The following is a 23,737-nucleotide window of genomic DNA, read 5'->3' on the forward strand; positions in this document are numbered from 1 at the left end:
GGGGGGGGGGGGGTGGGGAGAGTATGAAGAAATATCATTCATATCTGTTTTTCATTATCAAAATAATACTGATGTTTTGCATGCTTTCTAGATTCCTTAGGGTATTCTATTGCCACTCTTGAGTTTTTTTTTTCTTTTTACATATTTAGAAGCAATTTAATGGAAACATTGTTGCATGGGAACAAAAATATTTTTTCTCACAAAATGTTCCCATTCAATAAGTTACCACATATTTTTGTTCCATATGGTGCTTCATAAACCAACAGTGTTGTAAGCAATTGACATAGCACAAAAGTAGATTTTATGTTCAAGAGTGTATAAACCCCCAAAAGACAATTGAAGCTTATTTTTTAAGTAATGTTAAACAGCAATTCAAGCTAAATTCTTTAAAAAGACTGCAGAGAATACTAATGAATAACTTCATTCATTCATCTAACAATCACTAACCCTTTATTGCAGATTCAAAGATGAACAAAACGTCTTCTGCAGCACTGAAGAGCTCAGCCTGTAGTGAAAGGGGGAGGGGGAGGACAGCAGAGAGAGCCTCCGGCCAGTAAGAGTAGGTGCTCTGGGGAAGCACAGCGGGTACTGAGGGACCTCTGGGAAAAGGTGACCCAAGGTGGAGTCCTTTAGAATGTAGGCCACAAAGATACTTCCTCCCTTCCTTTAGGTGTCTGCTTTGTGTCAGTGAAGTCCTCTGTGGCCATCTGCATCAAGAGCAATATTCACTCCAAACCCCTGTCCTCCCTATTCCTTTCCCCTGTTCTCCTCCTCCCTACATGGCTCTGGCCAAGAGTGCCCGCAATCCTTGCAACCTGGCATTCATAACCTGACATTCTCCTCCAACATCTGATCACTGTCACAACCAATAATAGAATACATCCAAAGCAAGGTATGCCACTTCCAAAATTGAGTCACTCTTAGATCATTCACTCTGCCGAGTTGTGAACAGGTCTCTGGGAAGAACCATAGGTGAGGGACAAAGCTTTGAGATAATGTCACATGAGTTAACTTGGAACCAGACCCTCCAACCCTTTACAGACCTTCAGGTGAGACTTCAGAGCTACCTGGCCCTTGACTCCAACCTCGTGAGAGAGGCTGAGCTGGAGCCTCCCAACCCACTGTTCCCAGACTCCCAACCCTCACAAACCTTGAGACCACAAGTCTTTTATGTTTTAAGGTGCTAAGTTTTGAAGAAATTGTTGTACATTAATGGATAACTAATGCAGCATCTGGTATTGAATATGTTTATTTGTTCATTACTGTGGTTAAAAAATTTCATTATTCTCCAAGTTAAAAGTGCCGGTCACGAGGGTAGCTCTTTTCCTATGTTCTAGGCATTAGAGATGTCTAATGCCTAGAACCCTACCCGCACCCTGGTAGGAGGTCAATATATATATTTATCAAATGAGCTACTGGAGACTGCTGACCCTCATTCTGATGAACGAAATGAAGACTTACAGCTTCTCATTAGATGTGGGAGATCCTCAGGACACAAAGGACTATCTTATTTCTCTTTTGATGTAACTGATGGAGTGTTTTTTAAGTGGTGAACTCTACAGCTAATAAAATAACCCAATCAGGCTCTCTAGAGGAAACAACACAGGCTGATGTTTTTGATTCAGTCACACCTCACTGGATTACAGAATTTTCTTATTTGGGTGTTCGCCAAAGCCAATAGCTAAAGACCACTGTTTGAGCAGATCATCAACACAAGCGTTTGTTGACCACCAGAGCTGGATGACTCCAGGGAAATGTGACACCTGGGATCCTGAGTTCAAACAGCTGGGGAAGTCAAAGTTCAGCCTCTGTCCTCTGATTGCCTAGGGTAGGATCCTGCAGGGCTAAGGAGGGCTAGAGTTCTTCAGAGGTGGGGAACTCAGAGAGCAAATGCAGGGACCGGGGGAGCAGACCAGCAGTGGGAGAGTTGAGCTGATTAGAGTCGGGGGCAACACAAAAGAGAGGAGGAATCCCTGAGCAGAGTGCTAGGTTGTCTAGGACTTCCCATAGCCGATAATTCTCAGGCCTGCCACTCCAGTAGGACCACCTGGTGACCAGTGCTGGTTAGTAGAGTCCAGTTTCTTACTTTAAATCTACCCTCCTATGTTCCATTTTGAAATGCTGGGGCTGGGATTCTGCCAACAGCACTTCTCCTTCATCCTCTCTGCCATAGGGTACGCTAGAAGAGCCTGAATGGATGGAATTTTTTTCCATTCCATTTTCTTTCTGCTCCTGCCACCGTCACCCTGGAAATGGCTCTTCACCCTGTGGTTCCTGCAGCAGCAGCTGGTTCTGGTTTGTAGTTTTGCCAAAACCCTGGATCAGTTGTATCTGAGACATAAGCAGTAGCCAGCGGGCACCTCCTCCTCCAGCTCTGTGGGTCCCTCCTTTGAGTCCAGACACTCATAGCAGCTGGTGGCACACCCCCACAGGACAGCAGGGGCCTCCTCCCAGCTCCTAAGTATCAACAGCTCTAACCCCCTCTCTTTGTGTCTCCCCGGCTCACTGGTGGTTGCTGCTTCCCACAATCATTGATAACTGGCTAAAATTATTTTGATTAAATTCCCCACTTCTGTTTCTAGATTCTGACCAGACTTTTGACTGTAAGCACTTATGAAAATGTTTAGATGACTGGATTCTCCCATCACCAAAGATTGATTTAATTGGTCTGCTCTGATCAGGTCTAGAACATTTCAAAAGTTCATATTAATGAGCAGCCAGGATAGAGAGGCACTGTTTACCTGTAAGGAATGGCCCAGTGGACTTGAAGATAGAAGTGAGATGTGCCTCAAGCAGCAGCTTTAACTGTCCCCAATTTGACATATTCCTTAAGCTATTTATACCATGGCTTAGGAGAAACCACCTTGTAAATTTGACCACGTCTGCTCATCCATCAAAGAATAAGGGTTCTTCTGTCCATTCATATGTCTGACACCTTAGCAGATGGTGCTAACCATTTGGGCTGGTTCCACCCTTTTGCTTCTATATTCAGAATGTCCCTGGACTTCTGAAATACCTTTGGATATCACAGAGGATTATGGGTAGGACCAACTGAGGCAGGAAATTACTAAATAAATGTTTCCCTGTCACAAAAAGCAAAGCAAAGGTCAGCTATTAGGTATTTGTGAGGGTCTTTAGAACAGAAACCTTGCATTTGCATTCAGAGAACATCCATCTTATACAAGTTCTTTGGGTGCAAATATAGTTCCCTAACTCCTGATTTTCTTTAAATATTTCATGTGTGTGGAGAATACTATCAACATTACCAATGGGGTTTATGTTTAATTTCTTAATATAATTTACCATCAAATAACTACCCAGCAAGAAGTTCTGACCAACCGGATGGGACCTCATGGAGACGGATAGTTTGTTTCTGCAAAGGGAATGATTTCAATTTTGAAAAAGCAGGAGCTGGGGAATATATGGGCCTGGTGACTTGGCAGGAACATTATGGAATGCAATTAAATGAATGTTCCCAGCTCAAAGACTCACTGATTCAGGTTTCTGCATAATGTATATACCCTTGAATCAGACACGGAGAGACACTTCATGGAAATTACTTTCTTCTCTTTCAGTGGGTCTCCTCTGCTTAGATGTCTTTCATTAGACCATGGAATTATGCTGACCTCCTATGGCATACCTCTCCACAGACAGGCTGTGTAGATTCCCATCCTTTCCCTGCAAATGGACCATGCAATGGCTCAGAATGGAAGGTGATAAACAGTAAGGCACAGACAAACAGAGAACTGGAAAAATGACCTGAGGTATACATATGCATGCACAGTCCAAACCATGACAGATGACGGTCATTTGTACTGCTTCTGCTCTCGTCTCTCAGGGGGAGTCTAGGACCAGTGCCTCTTCTGCCTGTCATTTCTCTAAGGAAATGAGATATAATACTATCCCTCTCTCAAATATGCCTTCTCTTTCCTTTGTCCAAGACTTTAGACCCTCTACTACCCCACTACACACCACTGGAATCTCTTACTCGCTCTCCTTTGCTTACTAAAACCTTACTCATCTTGTTTCCTTGACCTGACTGAACATTCATGGGGGTGGGCTCCATCTTGATCAGATTTTTATTTCCTGCATCTTTCGACAAAGTGCCCAATGATCAGGAGGTGACCCATACATGTATATTGGTCAATTAATTTGATTGTCCATTTTCTACCTTAAAAAAAAGCAATCACTTCTATAATTGCATCAAGTGTGCAGAAATCCTGAAGGTGTTTATTGCCTAAGAAGAAAACCTGTATCATATTGGCAAGAGCTCATGTCAAGTATCATGTAATGAACTTGGAGTGCTGTATGTTCCTTTTACATTGCTACTGAGTTGCTTCAGTATTTCCTCAACTATCACACCTGGAAAGGACAGACCTTCAGAGGATCCAGTCTTTCTTTTCTGATCTTTGTAAAAGAGCCCAAAGAATTGTTGTTGGCTTTACCAAAAGAAATGCTAACAGTGTGGGGTCATGTTTTGCACTCAGTGGAATGTTTTAGAATGTTCTTTCTGGATGAGATTGTATTTCATTATTTCCTTTGTGTAAATATAACACTTAATTACCAACACTAAGAAAGCATTCACTGAGAACTAAATTGCTTATTAACAAAAGATTTGAAATGGATTTGAGTTTCAAAAGGAAACAGAAGAGATTGAAGACATGTATCTTTAAACAATAATTACACAGCTGTAAATCATATACTGAACATAATTTTGCAGATCCAATTTACTTGTTATTGGAGGAAAGACAGAAGATTAATCCTATAAATTTAAAAGTATCTGGATTTGTCTTTTTTTTCCCAAAATTGACTTTAAATTCGATATTTTGAATTTGGAAATCATGTTTCTTATTCTGCATTTCAATTGGCAACTATTTGGAGAAATAAACCCATTTTTAAGGTGACAGTCTCAGAAATGTTTAATAGCAAACAATCCTTTTATTTTATTTCTGTTTTTCCATCAATTACAATTGGAACTATGGGTAATACTGATTATTCAATTTTCAGAATCATGCTTATTATATTTTCCATCTCATTCAGAGTTCATTGAATCTAGGACCCAACCATAACATGTAGATGAAATTACTATTGTTTTCTCTTGTTAATGAAAGCATATTTTATTTTCCCTTGCTCCTGTTTTTTAAAACAAAGATCGCTTTAATAGGGTGTTTAACCCTGAATATCCAAAATGGCCAACAGGCTCTGAATGCAGCTGAGAGTGATTACAACTAACTCAACAACCCAGAGTGAAGAAAAACGGGGAAGAAGAGCTTAAGGTCAGAAGTGTTCTCTGACCCAGCAGGGTCAGATGGGTTGAGAGGGTTCTTTCATAAAAAAAACCCTTCCTCTCATGAGGTGTATGGGCACACCCTCCTGGCCCCTGGAATCTTGATTAAAGATCGAAGTAATCATCAGCCATAGAATGTCTAAACATCCAGGGCCCTCTGTGATCTGGAGTGACCTCCACCCTCTCCCCATCCCTGCTCAGCCACATTCAATACATAAATGCTGCATTAAAAGGTAAAGAGGTAAAATAAAAAATGACTCAAAGAAGACAAAACAAACAAAAACCTCCCACATTAAAAATTCTGAATTCACTGGCATGTGTTATAACTGACCCATTTTTCTCAGGTAATGTATAGCAGAACTGATATTTTTTGACTGGTTGAAAAAGGCGCTACGAAATAGGGTTAAGAACATGGACTTCAGAGTTGGGCAAACCTAGTTTTAAACCAAGTCCTGCCAGCAGTGATCTTGGTGGTCTTGGCCAAGTGACTCAAATACTCTGGCCCAGTCCCCTCATCTCTGAGGCAAGGACAATGGTCCCTGCGCAGGTACGATGAGGCAGACACGAGCTTTTTGGTGCCAAGAGCCCCATGACTGCAGATGGGATACCTATGCCACTGCAGCAGGGCTCGGGACACTGTGACAATATGACCTTGCATTGCCATGGGTGGTGGTGAAGACAGGTGCTAGAATTCCTGTTTCACAAACAAGAAAATGAGTACGAATGCTTCTAGCTCACCACAGCAAATGCCCGCTCTGTGCCCGCTTGTCCTGCATGTTTTATGTGGACTCTTGTCGTATTCTTTTCTTCCTATCCCAGGGAGGTTGGTATTCTGACTGTCCCTACATTTGACCAAGGTTTAGAGGTTAAATAACTTTTCTGCTCTTATCCAAGTCACAGTGCAGTTAAGTAATAGATAAGCGTCCCCTCCTCCTGTTTTCATGACAATAGAATGCTTTCAGTGAAAGGGAACTTCCACTTTCTGCTGACTCCAAGTAGAGAGTTGCATGGAGCTTCCAAAGCTGAGGAGCACAAAGCCTGGGAGTGTCAGAAAAGCTGGGCAGAAGGGCAAACGGGGACCTGCACCAGGTCATCTAAACCCTGGCAGTTCTGGGCCTTGGCTTAGAACAGGTGTCATGGTGACATCTAGCCTGCCGCGCTCAAAGCACAGCCCCTCGGATCAGGGCTACTCTGGGAGATGCAGGACTGCAGTTAGGACTCCCCAAGAGCAAGGTGTAGCAGACCCCAGCGAAGTCACTGTCCCTCTGCCAGGGGCCCAGACAGTGAGGAGAATGCATTGTCAAAGCCACAGAGGGAAAGCTGCCCAGGAACAGAGGGGGCTGAGTACAGTGACTGAGCTGTGGGTCAAGGATGAGCAGAGTGAAGGCTGTGAACAGTGAAGAAAGTGCACAACTCCCCAACCACGGAAAGAGACTTGGTCCCTCCTTCCCAGGCAGGACTGCAGAGCACAGTTATGCAGTCAGCACCTGGTGCTGGTTGAGCTCTGAATAGGGCTGAACTTTGGCCCTGGCCTGAACTTTTCATAAGCTTATCATGGTTAATATCTGAGATTCCTTTTCCTAAAGCATGATGACTTCCTGTTTCCTTTTTGAAAGTTGCTTTCTGAATGATTTCAGCTTCCTCCTTCTAGGGAAGTACTTAGGGAATCTATAAGCTAGACCTTAACTTTTTAATGAGTTCAAGATGATCAGAGTAGATTCTATATTCAAAGATTTAAACTGATCCTATATTTCCACCTTTGCTTTGTTTCCAGCCATTATTTTAAAAACTATTTTTGCTTTTCAAAAGCAATATTAGAAATAGTTGTTAATAACTTTTAATCCAACCAGCTTTCCACAATTATCATTTTCATTCTTCTCTTCCTGCGGGTATCCATCTACATAGATATACTGGTAGAGTTGCAATCATGCACACATCATTTGGTAAGTTTTCTGTCCCTGGATATATTAGCTTTAACACTTTCCATATATCCACAAACTCTTTCATTTCAGTAAATGCTTTTTTCTTTCATCATAATCCTCTCAACATAATTTACAATTTCAAGAATGTCTCACTAATATTTGTAATCCTGTGGATTACATAATGTGTGTATAGTTTTTTATTTTTCTTTCCCCTGATGAGATTATGACTCTTAAAGGGGGAAAAAAGCCCCCAGGTATTTAGAAGACAACTGTTGGGACCTGTGAGACACAATATTCACAGCCTTAAAATATGGCCGCCTGTAAATTGTGCAACTCCCCCCTGTGACATCCAGAGAAGGTGGCTCAGGACACAGTTCGCATCAGCTGCCCCTTTTGAAAAGACCAGTGATAACCATCCAGATGCAATTGGGCAAGTCCATTTATTTTACTGTCTTTTTTTCCATTTCTTCTATAAATTAGTTATAGAAGCCTGAGGGCAAAGTAGTTAACTTTTATGTAGATAATTAAGCCCTTATGTTGCCAAATCCAGGAGGCAAGATGGAATGGCTTTCTCCCACTGCCCATCAGTCACTCACAAACCAGAGTTTTCAGGTGACAGTGCCACTCAGATAACTACCCATTCAATTTAAAACTCAATTCCAAAGCACAGAGAGTCGTTTCTTGTTTAAATGCAGCACATCTGACATAGCAAATAGGACACTGCAAATCAGAAGGGGCCGTGAGCAATTACAGCCACACTCAGGAACACCATTTTTATTTTTATTTTTAACACTGTGGCCAATGTTGCCAATTTCAGACACAGGGCAAACATTCTGGTTCACAAATTCTTAAAGCCAACATTGTTTTAAACTAAAAATCGTGACAAATTGAGTGATTTTCATTTGACAAGAAATTGGAATTATTACCAATTGCTAAAAAAAATTTAAATAAAATGAAATGAAAGCCATGCCTGTATCATTACATGAGGAGAGAAGACGTGAAGTCTGATGCTGTTTACCAAACCCCTCCCAGGCTTGGGCAGCTGAGCAAGTGCAGCCTGAAAATGTCTCATGAAGAGAAATTTAGGTCATTTTTATTCATTGTGTTATGTGGAGTCACAGACCTCAGAAAAACCACACTAATAAAACATCATGCTCAGCTTAATGGTCTACCCTTCATTCAGCTCCTTAATGATAAATGCAATGCCATTGCCACAAAGCAAGTCCATTTCTTGTAGTCTATGGAGCTCAGGTTTATGGCAGAATTGTAATGCAGAGAATTGATGGTTCACAGTTCAAAGGAAAACTCTTGTGCATTCCCTAGTCCCATGCTGGTGCTCCCACTCTGGGGCCAAGTCTGAGCTCTGAGAAAGGTCAGTGTCCCCAAACTGCAAACATGGAGTGCTCAGACCTGCTCAGACCTTGGAAAGATTTTTATAAAGGAACATTTGAGAAAGACCATAAGAGGAAGAAGTTGGACGAGGCTGCCAATGGCTTCTCCTTTCTTTATCCAGATAATGACAGCAAGAGTTTTGAGTTAACCCCCTACCATGGGTTGGGTCCTCTGCCAGGCCCTGGTAATATAGATAGAAATGGGATGGATAAGACCACTGCTTTCACAGTCTTACATTCCAATGAGGAAGACATTATGTTAAGAAAATTAAAAATGGGGACTGGGGATATAGCCCATTGATATAGCAATTGCATTTTTCACTAACTAGAATTAGAAACAGGTAACGGGATTGTAGGGTTGCCAGGTTTAGTATAGAAAAACCCAAGACACTCAGATAAATTTGGGACATATTTGTACTAAAAATGATTCATTATGTATCTGAAATTCAAATTTATCTGAGTATTCTGTATTTTATCCAATATCCTAAAGGGTGGCTTATAAATGAGGGCAAAATAAAATAGAATAGTCAGGAAAAAACTCTCTTTTAAGACCTTCCCAGGTTGGGAACAATGTGCTCTTTAAATAGCTATGTGATAATAACAAAAAGCTTGTGTCAGACAGTATTCAAGTTCTTTACATGCATTTATGTATTTAATCTTCACAATAGTCCTATGAAGTAGATTCTGCTATTATCTCCATTTGTCAGACAGGGAAATTGAGGCCCAGACAGGTTAAGTAACTTATCCTAGATCACTTGTCAGTGGTGAAGTAGTCAGTGAGTCTGGCTTCAGAGTCTGTAATTATAACCAATATGGTGGTCAGGGCCATTCGCCATTGGAAGCGATTCATTTTACCAAAATTGAGGAGGTTTTTCCAGTCTGTCATTCCAGCTGAGGAAGACGATGTCCTCTCCTCTCAATGCACATTTTCTATCTTCTCTTGCCACTCTGAGTCCACTCTTATCACCACTCTGAGTTTCTCTAGGTGGTGATAAGATAAAAGCCACTGCCTAGAAGTCCAGCTCTCAATGTGGACGAATATTTGGGAAGGCAGTCTGCTTTTGGCTCATCTTCATGAGTTGAGGCCAGTCTGGCCCTCACCAGGTGACAGTGTCATACAAGAAAGACAGGCAGGGCTCACTAGCTCTAGAGCTCACCAGGGGATTGGCACCTGCTGTCCGAGTGTTTATATTTGGATTACATTTGATGGTTCACTGAATCGGTGACTAATTGCAGTATTCCCGAACAAGGTACTATAATTGCAGCTTCTTTAATTCTGATAAGGGTTCCACATGAAAAGAGAGGGGTGAAAAGATATCAATTTTCTGGCTCTGATTATAAGTGTGGCTTGGAAAATGAATGATCAGGAAATTCTGTGGCTTTTTGGCTTAACCTCTGAGAGGACATTGCTGGGTAGCTCTACTAGAGAAACTTCCCAAGAGAGGGAGCCACCAAGAATCTTTGCAACTTGATTCCAAAAGCTGGTAGCCTAGCCAGCTCTGGGGACACTGTGGATGCACTAGGATGTTGATGATGGCCTGGCCCCAGCCTCCCACCCATCCCTCTGGCTGGGAGCAGCTGGCCAGATGAAATGGACATGTCTGGAGGGACTTTCTCAGTTGACTTGAAAGGGCAGACTTGCAGGTTGTGCGTCCGTGTGGTGTAAATCATTTACTGATCTTTTCCATCTCTTGAACTGTACAAATCCAATTCAGAGCATTTGAATGGGCTCCTGATGGGGTGTTCCTAGATTTTACAGATCCTTTGACAGGTTTTCTGTGTTTATTGAGTGGGGCATCTCCCTTCTCTCTGCTGCTAAGCTACAAACACCATGAAAACTGGGTCAATTTGGTGGTGGCAGGTGGAGAATAAAGTTTAAATGTTGTTAGATTGCATAGGTAAATCTCCCTTAAATGTTGCTACAAGATACATTTGGGTGGACCATGAATTTTAACCACTTTCCCTCCCCCACACAGTGGCCTTAAGACTGGGAATCAATGGAGTGGCCTTGATAGATTTCCTTTGGAGAAGATAAATCATTCTGTAGCCCTGGATTCTTCTTGTCTCATGTCTCTTTAAATGCAGTGTTTTCCCCTGAAGCAGAATTGCTTTGGAGTTCTCTTGGGACTTCTCTACCTGTCACTGTGATTGTAATACTGGTGATGAGGAAAGCTTACCTGCAGTGCCTGACACTTTCATATAAGGGATTCCACTTGCTCCTTAGTGCCAGCTCGGAAAGACAGACAAGGCAGCTATTGATACTTGTATATTAGAGCTGAACTCAGAGAAGTGGAATCATGGCCATGCCATCCCGTCGAGACAAGGGTCTGTGCTATCGGGGTACCATCCCCTGCTTGTTTTCTGTGATGCCTGTCAACAGCATGTGGTCTCCCAGCAGCCTGCAGTGTGTACATTGAACCAATGTCCAGAGAAGGCTGGGAGCTGATTCTTGTGTTTCATTTCCAAATATGTGCATCAGGTGAGGATCTAGTTGCATTCAAATGAACAAATATTTACGAAGGGTCTATGTTTGTGTGTGGCTCTCTTGAAGGTATTCATAGTACAGAGAGATGACCGAGAATGAAAAAGCAGACTGACCTGTGGCTTTAGATCTGGACAGTCCCAATTCAAATCTCAGTTCCCGTTGGGTCTCTGGTCAAGCTACATCAACACTCAATACCCCAAGATTAAATGTAGAGGGGCCAGCACTTTGAAAATGCTGGCCTCTCTTCTAGTGATAGAAGTTCCTTGTATATATCATCTCTATAATGCCCCCTTGTGAGGTTGGTACTGTCCTCCTTCTCATTAGATGGGTAAACTGAGACATGTATAGATCGCCAGGTGGAGGGGATTAGCCAATAGTTACACTGGTGAATTCAACACCCTGGCTTATGCACAGGTAGTGTTCTTACACTGTTGAATAAACTGCTTCTTGTGATTAACACAACTCTGACCTCCAGACTCTTGTTGCAGGTACATGGTATTTTGGCACAAATTTTGAATTATGAGTTGGGATTTCTGTCATCTAGACTCACCCTTGTCAAGTGCGGCTGTGTCTCCTAGAAAGTCATATTCCCTTTCTCAATCTCAATTTTCTTATCTGTGAAAAGAGTGGACGAGCCATCTCTAAGTTCCTATCAGCTCCAGTGACTTCTTCTCTGGCAAGACTGCTTCTTCTGTGGGCATTCTGGAGAACACTGCCAACCTGCACTGCCTGGACACCTGCATATCCATCAGTGGTCCAGGAACAGCCCCTGCTGCTCCCATGGGCATTTGCTGAGATGGCTGGCTTGTGTCTTGGCATGGCTGAAACACAGGAGATGCCTAGGCTTACCCCACCTGATACCTAATGATGCCCCAAATCCCCGAGTGCCTGGCTCTGTTCATTTCACACCAGCAGAAATTATATAGCTTCTCTTCAAATAGAGAATCTATGCTGAGCCATCATGGGGACAGCTGTGCTCTCTCTGAGGTCTGCCTCCCTCCCTTCCTCCTTCCTTCCTCCTTCCTTCCTTCCCTCTCCCTCACTCCCTCTCTCCCTCACTCCCTCTCCCCCTCACTCCCTCACTCTCTCACTCCCTCTCTCCCTCCCTCCCTCACTCCCTCCCTCACTCTATCCCTCCCTCTCTCCCTCACTCCCTCTCTCCCTCACTCCCTCACTCCTTCTCTCCCTTTCTCCCTCTCCCTCCCTCGTTCCCCCTCTCTTTCTTTCTTTTCTTTTCCTTAAGGGACCTGAACTACCCAGGAATGTTCTATCACTGAGCTAACACCTCCAGCCTTTTTTGTTTTTTGGAGACAGAGTCTTGCGAAGTTGCCCAGTCTAGTCTCAAATTAGCAGTCCTTCTGCCTCATTCTCCTGTAGCTGACCCTAATGGGCACAGGCCACTGCTTCTGGCTTTGCCTTCAATTGGGGGCCTCAGAAGGAGGTCTGAGAACTTAAGTGACCTGTTGAATTTCACATCCAAAAGTGTCTCTAGCTTAGATCGTTTCTGAGTTTGCTTTCCAAGTTATTGCAAGTGGTCTTCAAATCTGCTTGCACATCAAGTGCTCTACAGACTAAAGCAATACCTGGCAGAGACACTCCTATGTTTAAGTGCTTACACATAATGGTATGATGATTGGATTATAAACTTGTTTGGAAGAGTTGTTTTTGTTGTTATGTGTTTTCTTGTGTGATGAACTCTGAGATCTCAATTCACTCTTGAGATTGTTGGAAATTTTTGACATTAAAAGTTGGTTGCTCTAAGAGAAAGATCTAAAAATCACCACTCTGGGACATTTCTTTTTCTGTTTTATAATCCATCTTCTGGGAGAGTCAGAAGTTCATTTAAGAATGTGATGCAACAGTTATTGTCTCTCTTTTTTTTTAATAGTTATTCTCTTGACACACCAAAAGGATACACACACACACACACACACACACACACACCCTTTTGTATACAACTTCAGGTAGTGCACAGATATCCCACCCACATTCAGCAACCCCTTTCCAGACTGGAATTTGAGTCCTAGACCTGGGATCAAATCTGGGTCATCAGTCACTGGACTGGCCTGAGTTTCAGAGTCTTTACCTAATCAGTTGCATAGGAGAGAGGTTTAAATGAGATCACCCCAAGGCAGGGCTGATGCCCTTACCTGCTCAGCGTGCACCAGCCTCGTACCTAGGTGGCTAGAGAAAGAGACATAACTAAGTAATTCAGCAAAACATCTACTACCAAAGGTGGGAGGCTGGCTATCCCCTCATGGTTTTCCAGCACTGAAGTGCTATTTAACTGCGTGTTTCACGTGCTTTTTCATTAGCCTCAATAACAACCACTTCACTGTGGCCTGATTATCCAGGGAGCACTATGGTAGTGACTTGTAAAAGTTAATGGCTCCTCAGACCAGCCAGTCAGCTGCCCTCTGACTGACTTCTGGTGGGGACAGAGGAGCCACAGTCTGTGCTGAAGCTGCTGTACTGGGCTTCTTGCCCTGCTTTCTCCTGAAGGAGGCTATTAGGCTGCACCTACTGACTTGGAGGTTGCATTTTAACCAGATTCCTGGGGTGATTCTTATATCTTCAAATCTTGGGAAGCACTGAGGAGCATTGCTCTAATAATGGAGGTCCCTCATGCAAAGTTCCCTCCTTGCACGGGAACTTTGGAGAATTTCAAATGCACCACAGGGGAATTGTGAGCCTGGAAATGCTACACTAGGGATAATAATGAGCATCCACAAGTTTCACTTCACAATTCGCAAGATGCTGTGGTTGACACAAGACTGGCTCTCTAAGTACTTTTACTAAAGTTTTATCTTCCTTGCTAAAATCCATCCCACCCTTATTTACCTGGATAATTTCTGTGTAAGAAGAAAACAGAGTTTGAGTCCTGGCTTTGCCATTCATGGATTCCATAACTATATAAATTCCTTATGCCTCTAAGTCTCGAGATTCTCATCTGTAAAATGGGAATAATGTAAATAATCTTCACAGATCTATCATCAAGATGAAATGGGATTATGCATGTATAACACTTAACTCAATACCTCTGGCCTCCTCAATAAATGGAAATTGCATGGTTTTGTTTCTCTGGCCACTCTTGGTGAGCTTTCCAATTCACCTGGGCTATGTGAGGGTCAAAACCAAGGCTATCCTCTGACTTCCCAACGCATGGTAAAGTTGTTAAAAACTTATGGGGTGATGCTTGATCTTCCCAAGAGCCAACAAGGTGAGTCAGGAAGTATCTTTCCTCTTATATGACTTAATAATCACAAGAGCTCTGTGAAATAGGTTTTATTTCACCCAGTTTGTGGATAATGGTCCAAAGGCTCTGGGGCAGTAGAAAATGTGCCCAGGTCACAAAGCTCATTACCAATCTGATCTGAGGCTCTTTTTCCTCCTGTTCACCAAAAAGCCTCTTCATTTCACTTCACTGATTTCTCTCAGGTTTATTTCATCTTAAATTTGTAGTTTCTCAGAGTTCAGAGAGATATTAACATGTCAGGTTGGAACAGAGGAGATTCTTATTTAATGTCTTCTATGCTCACTGGCATTGAACAGCATCTGGGCAGAGGAAAAGACTCTCTTGTCATCTACTCGGAGTCCAGCTTGTTGCTCTACAAACCATCCCTCCCCAACGCTGTTTCCCAAATCCCAGTTCTTGACTTGCTGCTGTACTGTTCAGGGTCTTCTGCCTATAGCCCATACTCTTTACTTTCTGCTTTATTAGAACAGCTTGCTCTTTTTTTTTAACTTAAACAAAAATAGTTTAAAATGAAACCATATCACTGCCATAAATGGAAAGATAGCATTACTTCCCATCAAGAGAAGGTAAAAATAAAATAAAAAACAAACAACGAAGACAAAACAATGTTCTACCCATGGGGCCCTGTGGCCTGGAGTAGGCTGTGTCTGAGGCCTTTCTCTTCCTCCAAAGTGGGATCGGCAAGTCATGGTCAGTGCCAGAGTCTCTGACATCCAGGCCTTCCTCATGATATATCGGGAGATTGGGAAACAGAGAGAATTCAGTAATGAAAAGGAAATGCCCTCCCTAACACAGTGTCTGATGCTGTTTAATACGCTTTCGGTATCAATAAAGTCATTTCCTAAGTCTTCATGGATTCATGCCCTGGAAAACAACATTCTAGTACATGATATGCCATTAGCTCTTGTCGAGTGGGGCGGGTCCATCTTTGCCTCAGCCTGTGTGTCCAGCATATGAGCAAAGGAACATGCATGCTAGAGCCAAGAGCCAGGGTTTCGTCCCAGTCCTGACACTAACTATCCATCTGCAGGGAGTTACCTTACTCTTTCTGCCTCAGTTGTCTCTCCTGTAAAAAAGTGTGCCAGTCCTAACTATCTTACATAGCTGTTGGGAAGATTAAACACATGATATGCATACGCAAAGGGCCTGGCTCCTAGTCAATGTCACATCAATGTGAGTGGTGCAGCCGCTGCTGCTGCAGTGTGGACACGCTCAGGCCAGGGCATGACAAGGAAGCCCTTTCCTGTGATTCATGTAATAACTCTTCACCTGTCTGAGGAATACTAGCCAGGTCTTTTCATCTTCTGAAGCCACAGACTAAGCAATCTCTGGAGTCTGGTCAGAAAGGAAGAACAGGGGAGCTGGGACAGAAGGACTCCAGACTAGGGCATTTCTCTGCAGGGAGCTGGCAGGTGCTGGGCTCCTCTGTGTCTGTGTACCAGGCACTTTGGAGTGCCTCCTGTAGACTCTTTCTCATAATCTTGCAGTTGGTGCTATTCTCAAATATTTCCTGTTTTGTCTTCCATGACAATGGTCTAACTTCTGTTCCCTAAGAAATTAGGTGTATCCATGTGACTTTCTGTGGCCCATGAAATGTGAGCAGTTGTAACCTGTGTCCTAGCCATCAGAAACTTCCAGAACCAGTGGAAGTGATTCACTATGTTACTTTTTTTTTTTTTTTTGCTGCTTCATTTACCAAAGAAATCTGGGAATCCTGAGTCAGGAGGACATTGTCAATAGCTCCCAGCCAATGCATGTAGCAGACAGAAAAATAAAACGTTGACACTCTAAGTCACTGAAATTTAAATACTGTGGTGAAAGCTGTCTTGTCCTGGCTGAGCCAAATACATTGGTGCTGATATACACTTGACTTTTTGCATCTAATCAGAACCCTCTTGCCTGGTCTGGAGTTGAGGTGGGTGAGCAGCACCCAGAACCACCCTCACATTTTACTTCTGTTTTACTTCTTTTCTCCCATCAGTCTCTAGTAAGAAGGAGTAAATGGACACCGGACTCTTCTTCTGCTGCCACCTTCTTGCAGAAACTTGAGAAGCTACCTCCTCTGGGTTTGTTTCTCAGGCTTGCTACATCTCAGGGAAAGAAGGAACCCCACAAAGTCATTGACTTGGGCCTCTGTTTTCTATCCAGACATCCTTTACTTCATCTCCTTATCTAGCTTTTGCCTGAATAATTCCAGAAACAGAGAACTCACTGCCTTCATTAATGGAAAGAGATGTGGGCTATGAGCTGCCAGTACTCCTGTGCCACTGAACTGTACGATAATTAATAGTCTGAGTGCTTGATTTACCTGAGAGGTGAATGATTTGAAGATCCTTACTTTATACAGTGGCCATATAATTAATTTATTATCCTAACCAGGACACTTGTAAGAATAAAAGGGGGTGCTAGTAAGGATTATATGGAACAATAGGTATAAAATGAGACCATCTCGGGCAAACCAGGATGTACAGTCATTTGATACTTAGGGTTCTATGGACACTAGCAAATGATACATATCAGATTTCAGGGGCAGGATCATGTCCTGTCTTTGGTAACTAACCCTGGCTTTTGGTCTGTATCCCCATTCTTCACCTAAACTGTTGACAGTCATTCTTCTTTAAACTGTCTTCATTCCCTAGCCAACACTCTTGTGAGAGTTTCAGACCCAAAGCTATTTCAGAGAAAAAGCATGTAATGTGACCATAATTTCAAGCAAATGTTCCCCATAGGTGCTTCATATTCCTGACTATTATCTTGATCAGATGCGTATTTAATGGTTTTTGATGCAGACACAGATGTAAAGTGCTTAGCCCTCCCTGGCAGGTTATAATATTGCCAGGTTCCGGTACAGTTGCTATGAGAAATACAGGAGTGCCTGGAGCTACTCTCTCTTGGTGTCCTCCTGAGACCCAACTCTCAAGAAACTTGCCACAAGGTAATAGAAAAAGAGGCAAGGTTTATTAAGTTTCCTTCTGCTGGCTGTTTGATTGCATTTCTGCCCTGGGCACAAGCTCATTTGCATGGTTGATTTATAGCTTTAATTTGAGCATTACTGTTGTTTCACATAAACTACTACCCTGGTTCCTCTTTAGATTATTCTGTTAACAATTCATTCAGTGTCACATGGAACTCAGGGAGACCAGGAGCCCCTAATATGAGATTTACATTTCCACTGGGACAGAGTAATATGGAAGGTGGAGAATGGGGAGAGTGAGCAAATTGTTAAGTTCAGAAACATCTGAGTCCCTCTCCAGCGCAGTCTGGCGATCATAAGCAACTCAAGCACATTCAGTTTCTAGAATCTTCCATAATTGTTGTTTGTTTTTATATTATTTCTTCTCTAAGGAGAACTTTCTCTTAAAGTTGCCCCTTTCTTTCTTTCCTTCTTTCTTTCCGAAGACAGTTAAAATTCACTGAGCATGTACCAAATGCCAAGCACTGAGTTAATTATTCAGGTTGTGGTTGTGCAAAAGGCAAGTTTGTCCTAGCCCTGAGGGAGGTTACACTTTAGCCAAACAAGACAGACATCTAGAAAGAATTACACATTCTATTAATTAATTATGTATTCTAAGCATCTGCTTTGTTGAGTAAAAATTTTAAATATGGTCTATTTGAAAGCACTGGAGAGATTCCCAAGTTAGCAGAACTTGAGGGGCTAAGATACACTGAAAGAGTATGCAGAAAGGTGAGCCCTAGAGAGTGATTTCCTTGAGGCATTTGCTATCTCTTAAACAAAGTGAGGGAGGATGAGATGGATAAGGAGAGAGGTGAGGGGTGGGGGAGAATATAAGAATATAATCTGCTTAAGGAAGAGCAGAATAAGACTGAAAATCTAAGCGGCACTTTTAGCAATCTGATACTTATAGGAGAGAAAAAAAATTGTCAACCAAGACTAAAAAGGAGCGATCCAGGAAGACACAACATTTTCAGGTGGGATTATTCAAGGGTTATCACATAGAAGTGGGGTTGAATTAGAGGTTGGCCAAGCCTTACAAAATCTGAAAATGAGCCTCACAGCCATGAAATCCCTCACTGGTTTGAGGCATTATGCTGCTATTCTAGCTATTTACCAAAAGAACAAGGCAAATGTATTCTCAATTACTCATCTGTAAGGAATTTTAATAGAAAATTTCCATTCAGAAATGCAGAGAGGATAAAGCATAAAGCATAAAAATAGAATAAGGGACATATAGGGAATACCATGTAGTCTAACAGCACATGATGTGATTCACAAAAGGGAAGGAAAAGAGAAAATGAAGGAGAAGCAACACTTAAACAGAAAGGCAAAGAATTGATGAAAGGTGGTGAAAGGCATCAAACCATGGTAAAATAATTTTTTACTAACTTTCCAAGTAGGACATATTTAAGTGAAAGCATGTTTAGGCACAAACAGTAAAACTGCCAAAAACCAAGGGAAAGAGAAAATAATAATATCAGTAAGAAGGAAAAAAATCATTTCAAAGGACAACGAGAATGACAACTGACATCTGAACAGAAACAATAGAAGCCAGGAAAAACAGAATAACATTTCAAGTTCTGGGGGGAGAACCTGTCAATCCAGAACTCAATATCCAGAAGAAAAAAGAATCCTTATATAGTGAATGGGAAATTAAGGCATTTCCTCAACAACAACAACAACAACAACAAAAAACCCAAAACAGGAAAAGATTGTTTAAAGCTCCTTAAAATTTCTAGAAGAAATATTTAAGTGAATGTAGATATATACTATTGCAAAATGATGATTTACTGTGGAAAAAATAAGGATTGATTTATATATGGATAAAAATGTACACATGAAGTGGGAGAAGCAAATGGAGTTGAATTACTCTAAAGGCCCGTCGTTGTCTAGAAAGTGGCAAAGTAATATATGAGAATGCCATAAGCCAAGGATGATTTGAATCTCTAGAGCAACCACAGAAAGATAAGAATGCCCAACCAAGAAATGTATAAAGGGGCAGGGGGACAAAATTATGAAAGAAACCTTTAGTCCAAAAAATGAAAGAAAGGAGAGAAGTAGAAAATTAAAATTGATAGAAAATCTGGTAAATATAAATCCATCAGTAATTAAGTGATTGTATGTTTACATAATATTAACTGTATATGATTGTATTGTATGATAGAACACACAGTTACAGTAATATAAATGACATGTAGACCAATTTAAAAAAAATAAAAAATGTCAGATGATGAAAACAAGATTAAACCTAAATACATGCTGCTGACTAGAAACACACCTTCAATAAAAGAGCATGTAATGACTAAAAATAAAAGAGTTGAAATTATACATGTACCAATATATGTAACAGACACATGTATATCTAGTGTAACCGTAGTCATATCAGATGAATTAGGTTTTGGGGAGAAAAGCATTGTTTGAGTTTAAGGGGGAATTTTCATAATCATAGAAGGGTCAATCCAAAAATAAGATAAAATTTCTAAATGTGCCTCCACCTATAAGTATAGCTTCAAAGTATATAAAGTAAAAATGGTAAAAGTAAAGGAAGATGAAGAGAATGAAAAGACAAATTATAGACTGGGAGAAAATATTAGCCAACTGCAGAGCTTATAAAAGATTTTTATGCAAAACAAACAATGCTGAAACTCCAAACTAAGAAGACAAACAAAATTTAAAAAATAGTTTAAAAATCTGAATATATATACATCAGATACACACATGTGTGCACACACACATGCACATGAAAATAGATATATGAAAAGATGCACAATGAGATACCACTGCATACCTATTAGAAAGACTAAAACCCAAAGCACTGATAATACCAAATACCAGGGAGGATGCAGGAATAGGAACTCTCACTTATTGCTGGTGAGAATGAAAAACAGAACAACCATTTTGGAAGATAGTTTGGCATTTTCGTAACAAGCTAAGCACAGTCTTATCATACGATTCAGTCATCATGCTACTAGGTGCTTACCACCTAAAATTGAAAACTTACATCTACACAAGAACCTGCACATGAGTAGAAGCTTTATGCATAATTGCCCCAAAACCGTAAGCTACCAAGTCATCCTTCATGAGGTGATGAGGTAAACAAACTGTGGCACATCCATAAAATGAAATATTATTCAACAATAAAAATAAATCAACCATAAAGCCACAAAAGAGCATGGTGTAAACTTAAATGCATTTGCTATTTGAAATAAACCAGTTTGAAAGGATGACACACAATATGATTCCAACTACATGACACTCTGGAAAAGACAAAAGCATAGAAACACTAAAAGGTTCAGTGATGTGATTGCCAGAAGACTGGGGGAGGGGAGGGATGAACAGGTGGAGCATAGGAGATGTGTAAGGCTGTGCAGCTATTCCATGTGACAATGGCATATAAATTGCATTATGCATTTGTTGGAACTCAGAACCATATAACACAGAGAATGCACCAGGTATAAACTAGGGCCTTTTGTTAATAATGATGGTTCAGGGGCAGGGGTTGTAGCTCAGTGATAGAGCACAGGTGAGGCACTGGGTTCAATTTTCAGCACCGCATTAAAAAAATAACTAAAAGAAAGGTATTGTGTCCATCTGCAACTGAAAAAAAAAGTTTAAAAATAATCATGGCTCAATGTTGCTTTGTTAGTCATAACAAATTATCACACTAATGCAAAATATAAAAACAGAAGAATCTCCACGTGAAGCAGAGGGAGGGATTCTAAGGGAAGTCTGCACTATCTGCTCTATTTTCTATAAACCTAAGATTTAAATTTAAAATGACCAATAGGCAATTTGCAAGAAAAAAGTTAAAGAATAGACAAAGGTGCAATCACAGTAGGACACATTAAAAAAACTCTCAGGAACTGACAGAGCAAGTGGATCAAAATCTCAGTAAGGACATAGAAGATCTGAAAAAGTAAAATTCAACAAACCTGATCTAACTGACAATATGCACTACGCCAGCAACGACAGGATGCACATTCCACCAAATGCACATTGAACAAAGCTTGATGATAAGCAGAAACATAAAGCAAATGTCAATACATTTTAAATGAGCAATGTGATTCAGACTATCAAGCCAAATATCAATAATGGAACACTAGACCATCCCGATCTACTTGGAAATTAAGCAACGTTTTTAAATGACCCATGGATTGAAAATAAAGTCACAAATGAAATTATAGAATATTTCAAACTAAATGAAAATGAAAATACGACATGAGACTTTTGAGAAAGCTGAATATTCTGGTTAAGGGCAAACTTTCAGATCTAAATGCTTATGCTAATACAAAGAAAAGCTGAAAAAACATCTCAGCCGCAATCTTGAGAAGTTATGAAATAACTATTAGTAGGTCCCAAGTGAAGGTGAGGGAAAATAATAAAGAATGAAAATTGATGTAATAAAAACATAGAAGATCGTAGAATCTACAGTAAGAGCTCATCTCCAAAGAAACCTCTAGGCCCAGATGTCTTCTCTAGTAAATTCTTTCAAATTTTTAAAGAGAAACAACAGAAATTCTATTCTGTTGTAGGCTCTATTTGGCTATAGACCCAAATTTACTTTATGAGGATGGCATAAACTTGATACCAAAGCCTGACACAAAGAGGACTACAGAAAGTAACTAAAAGAAAAAAAAGTGAAAGAAAATTTACAAGAAAATCTCAGGCACATAAATAAAAAGTTTAAACTAAAAATTAGCAAATCAATTCTAGTGATCTGTATGTGTGCCTATGTGTGAGGGATACAGGTCGGTGATTGGTTTTACTTCGGCAACAGAGTTTGCAAACAAAGTTTGTAAATTTTGTTCATATGTAATTATTGTTCAATATAATTGACCACATTAATACAATAAGAAAGTTAAAGAACCATAATAATCTCAATAAATATATTTACAGAATTAATCCCCCATCACAGTAAAAATTCTTAAAACATCAAGAATGGGAAAGTAGTTTTATAATCTAATAAATCTATTTATCAAAACTCTTTACTAAACATCATGCTTAATTGTTAAATGGCAAAATCTTGCCTAAATAATCAGAAATGAGAAAAGTATGCCTGTAAGTACCTCTTCTATCCAGAATTGTTATCATGTAGATCAACATAGAAGTGAAGAGAAACTACAGGAAATTTAAATGTGTCAACTCAGTAGGAATAATGGTAACATTAAAAATCTGTAATATTTTTACATAATAACAACAAATCAAAGGAAAATAAGATTCAAAATAATATTTCCAGTATGACTAATAACCTCAAATATTGAGGAGTCCTATCTATAATTCTCCAGACCCTTCTTCATAATGCTTCTTTGTCTCCTAAGCACTGAAAGGCTGTTGGAAAATCTACGGTGCTTTTCTGAGTTCAGGCTTAGCTCTTTCTCTTTCTGTTCTATGCAGCTTCAAAATATAGCAATGTCTTAAGAGAAAAATGTCATCAGTTTGAAGCCATTCCATTTCAGTCACTCTATCCCTTTGAGTTCCTGTGAACACTGAATTAATGAATACTGAGCTCCTGCTACAAATGGAAATACGAGGTTAGGTTCCTGCATCTGCTATAAGCTCTTTCTACCATGTTCTTTACACTCTAATGTCATTGCACTGTTTTGACTCAACCCCAATTCCCAGCCTCTGGCCCATGCCCAGAATCAGCAAATATCCCTGGGGCAGCCACCCTCGCTCACCTCTGCAATGTTTTCCTCCATGGAATTTCACCCCCACAAGTCCTCATTGTTTCTGCAGGGCTCTGAGGCCTTTAGATGTGTGACTTTTGAAACCTATCAAGTTTTTCTTGTTCTTTATGGGAATGGGGGCTTGTATGATCCACTCAGTTCTAACAGGAATCCAGGTCAGTAGTTACCTTTAAGAAAGAGATGGGCAGTAGCCAGCTAGTAGGTGGGATAAAGAGAGTCTCTGACTTAATCTATTTAATCTGGGAGTTGGAGATTCAGAGGTGCATACATAGGAAGAAACCCATCAGATCAGATCATACACTTGTGCACACATGTCTGGCATGTATATTATGTTTCCAATAAAATATATGCTTTATTTTTATTTATTTATTTTTTTTCAGGTGACCTGTTTTATTTATTTATTTATTTTTTCTTTAATTTTTATTGTTGGTTGTTCAAAACATTACATAGTTCTTGATATATCATATTTCACACTTTGATTCAAGTGGGTTATGAACTCCCATTTTTACCCCGTATACAGATTGCAGCATCACATCGGTTACATATCCACTGTTTTACATATTGCTATACTAGTGTCTGTTGTATTCTGCTGCCTTTCCTATCCTCTACTATCCCCCATCCCCTCCCCTCCCATCTTCTCTCTCTACCCCATCTACTGTAATTCATTTCTCCCCCTTGTTTTGTTTTTTTCCCCTTTCCCCTCACTTCCTCTTGTATGTAATTTTGTATAACCCTGAGGGTCTCCTTCCATTT

General features: G+C 40.7%; 2 long non-coding RNA genes across 2 annotated transcripts in view; one reads left to right on the forward strand and one right to left on the reverse strand.

Moving 5' to 3' along the window:
• The window catches only part of LOC125617988, a 40,950-nt gene extending 39,359 nt beyond the window's left edge, over window positions 1-1,591 (forward strand). Inside the window, exon 4 of the long non-coding RNA XR_007349193.1 lies at window positions 460-1,591. This is a non-coding gene — a long non-coding RNA (uncharacterized LOC125617988). The remainder of the gene's footprint in view (window positions 1-459) is intronic.
• Window positions 1-23,737, reverse strand: part of LOC125617986 — a 240,588-nt gene that overhangs the window by 30,784 nt on the left and 186,067 nt on the right. The window lies entirely within an intron of this gene.

The sequence above is a fragment of the Marmota marmota genome, unplaced genomic scaffold (assembly GCF_001458135.2).
Source record: "Marmota marmota marmota unplaced genomic scaffold, marMar, whole genome shotgun sequence".
Classification (NCBI taxonomy): Eukaryota; Metazoa; Chordata; class Mammalia; order Rodentia; family Sciuridae; genus Marmota; species Marmota marmota.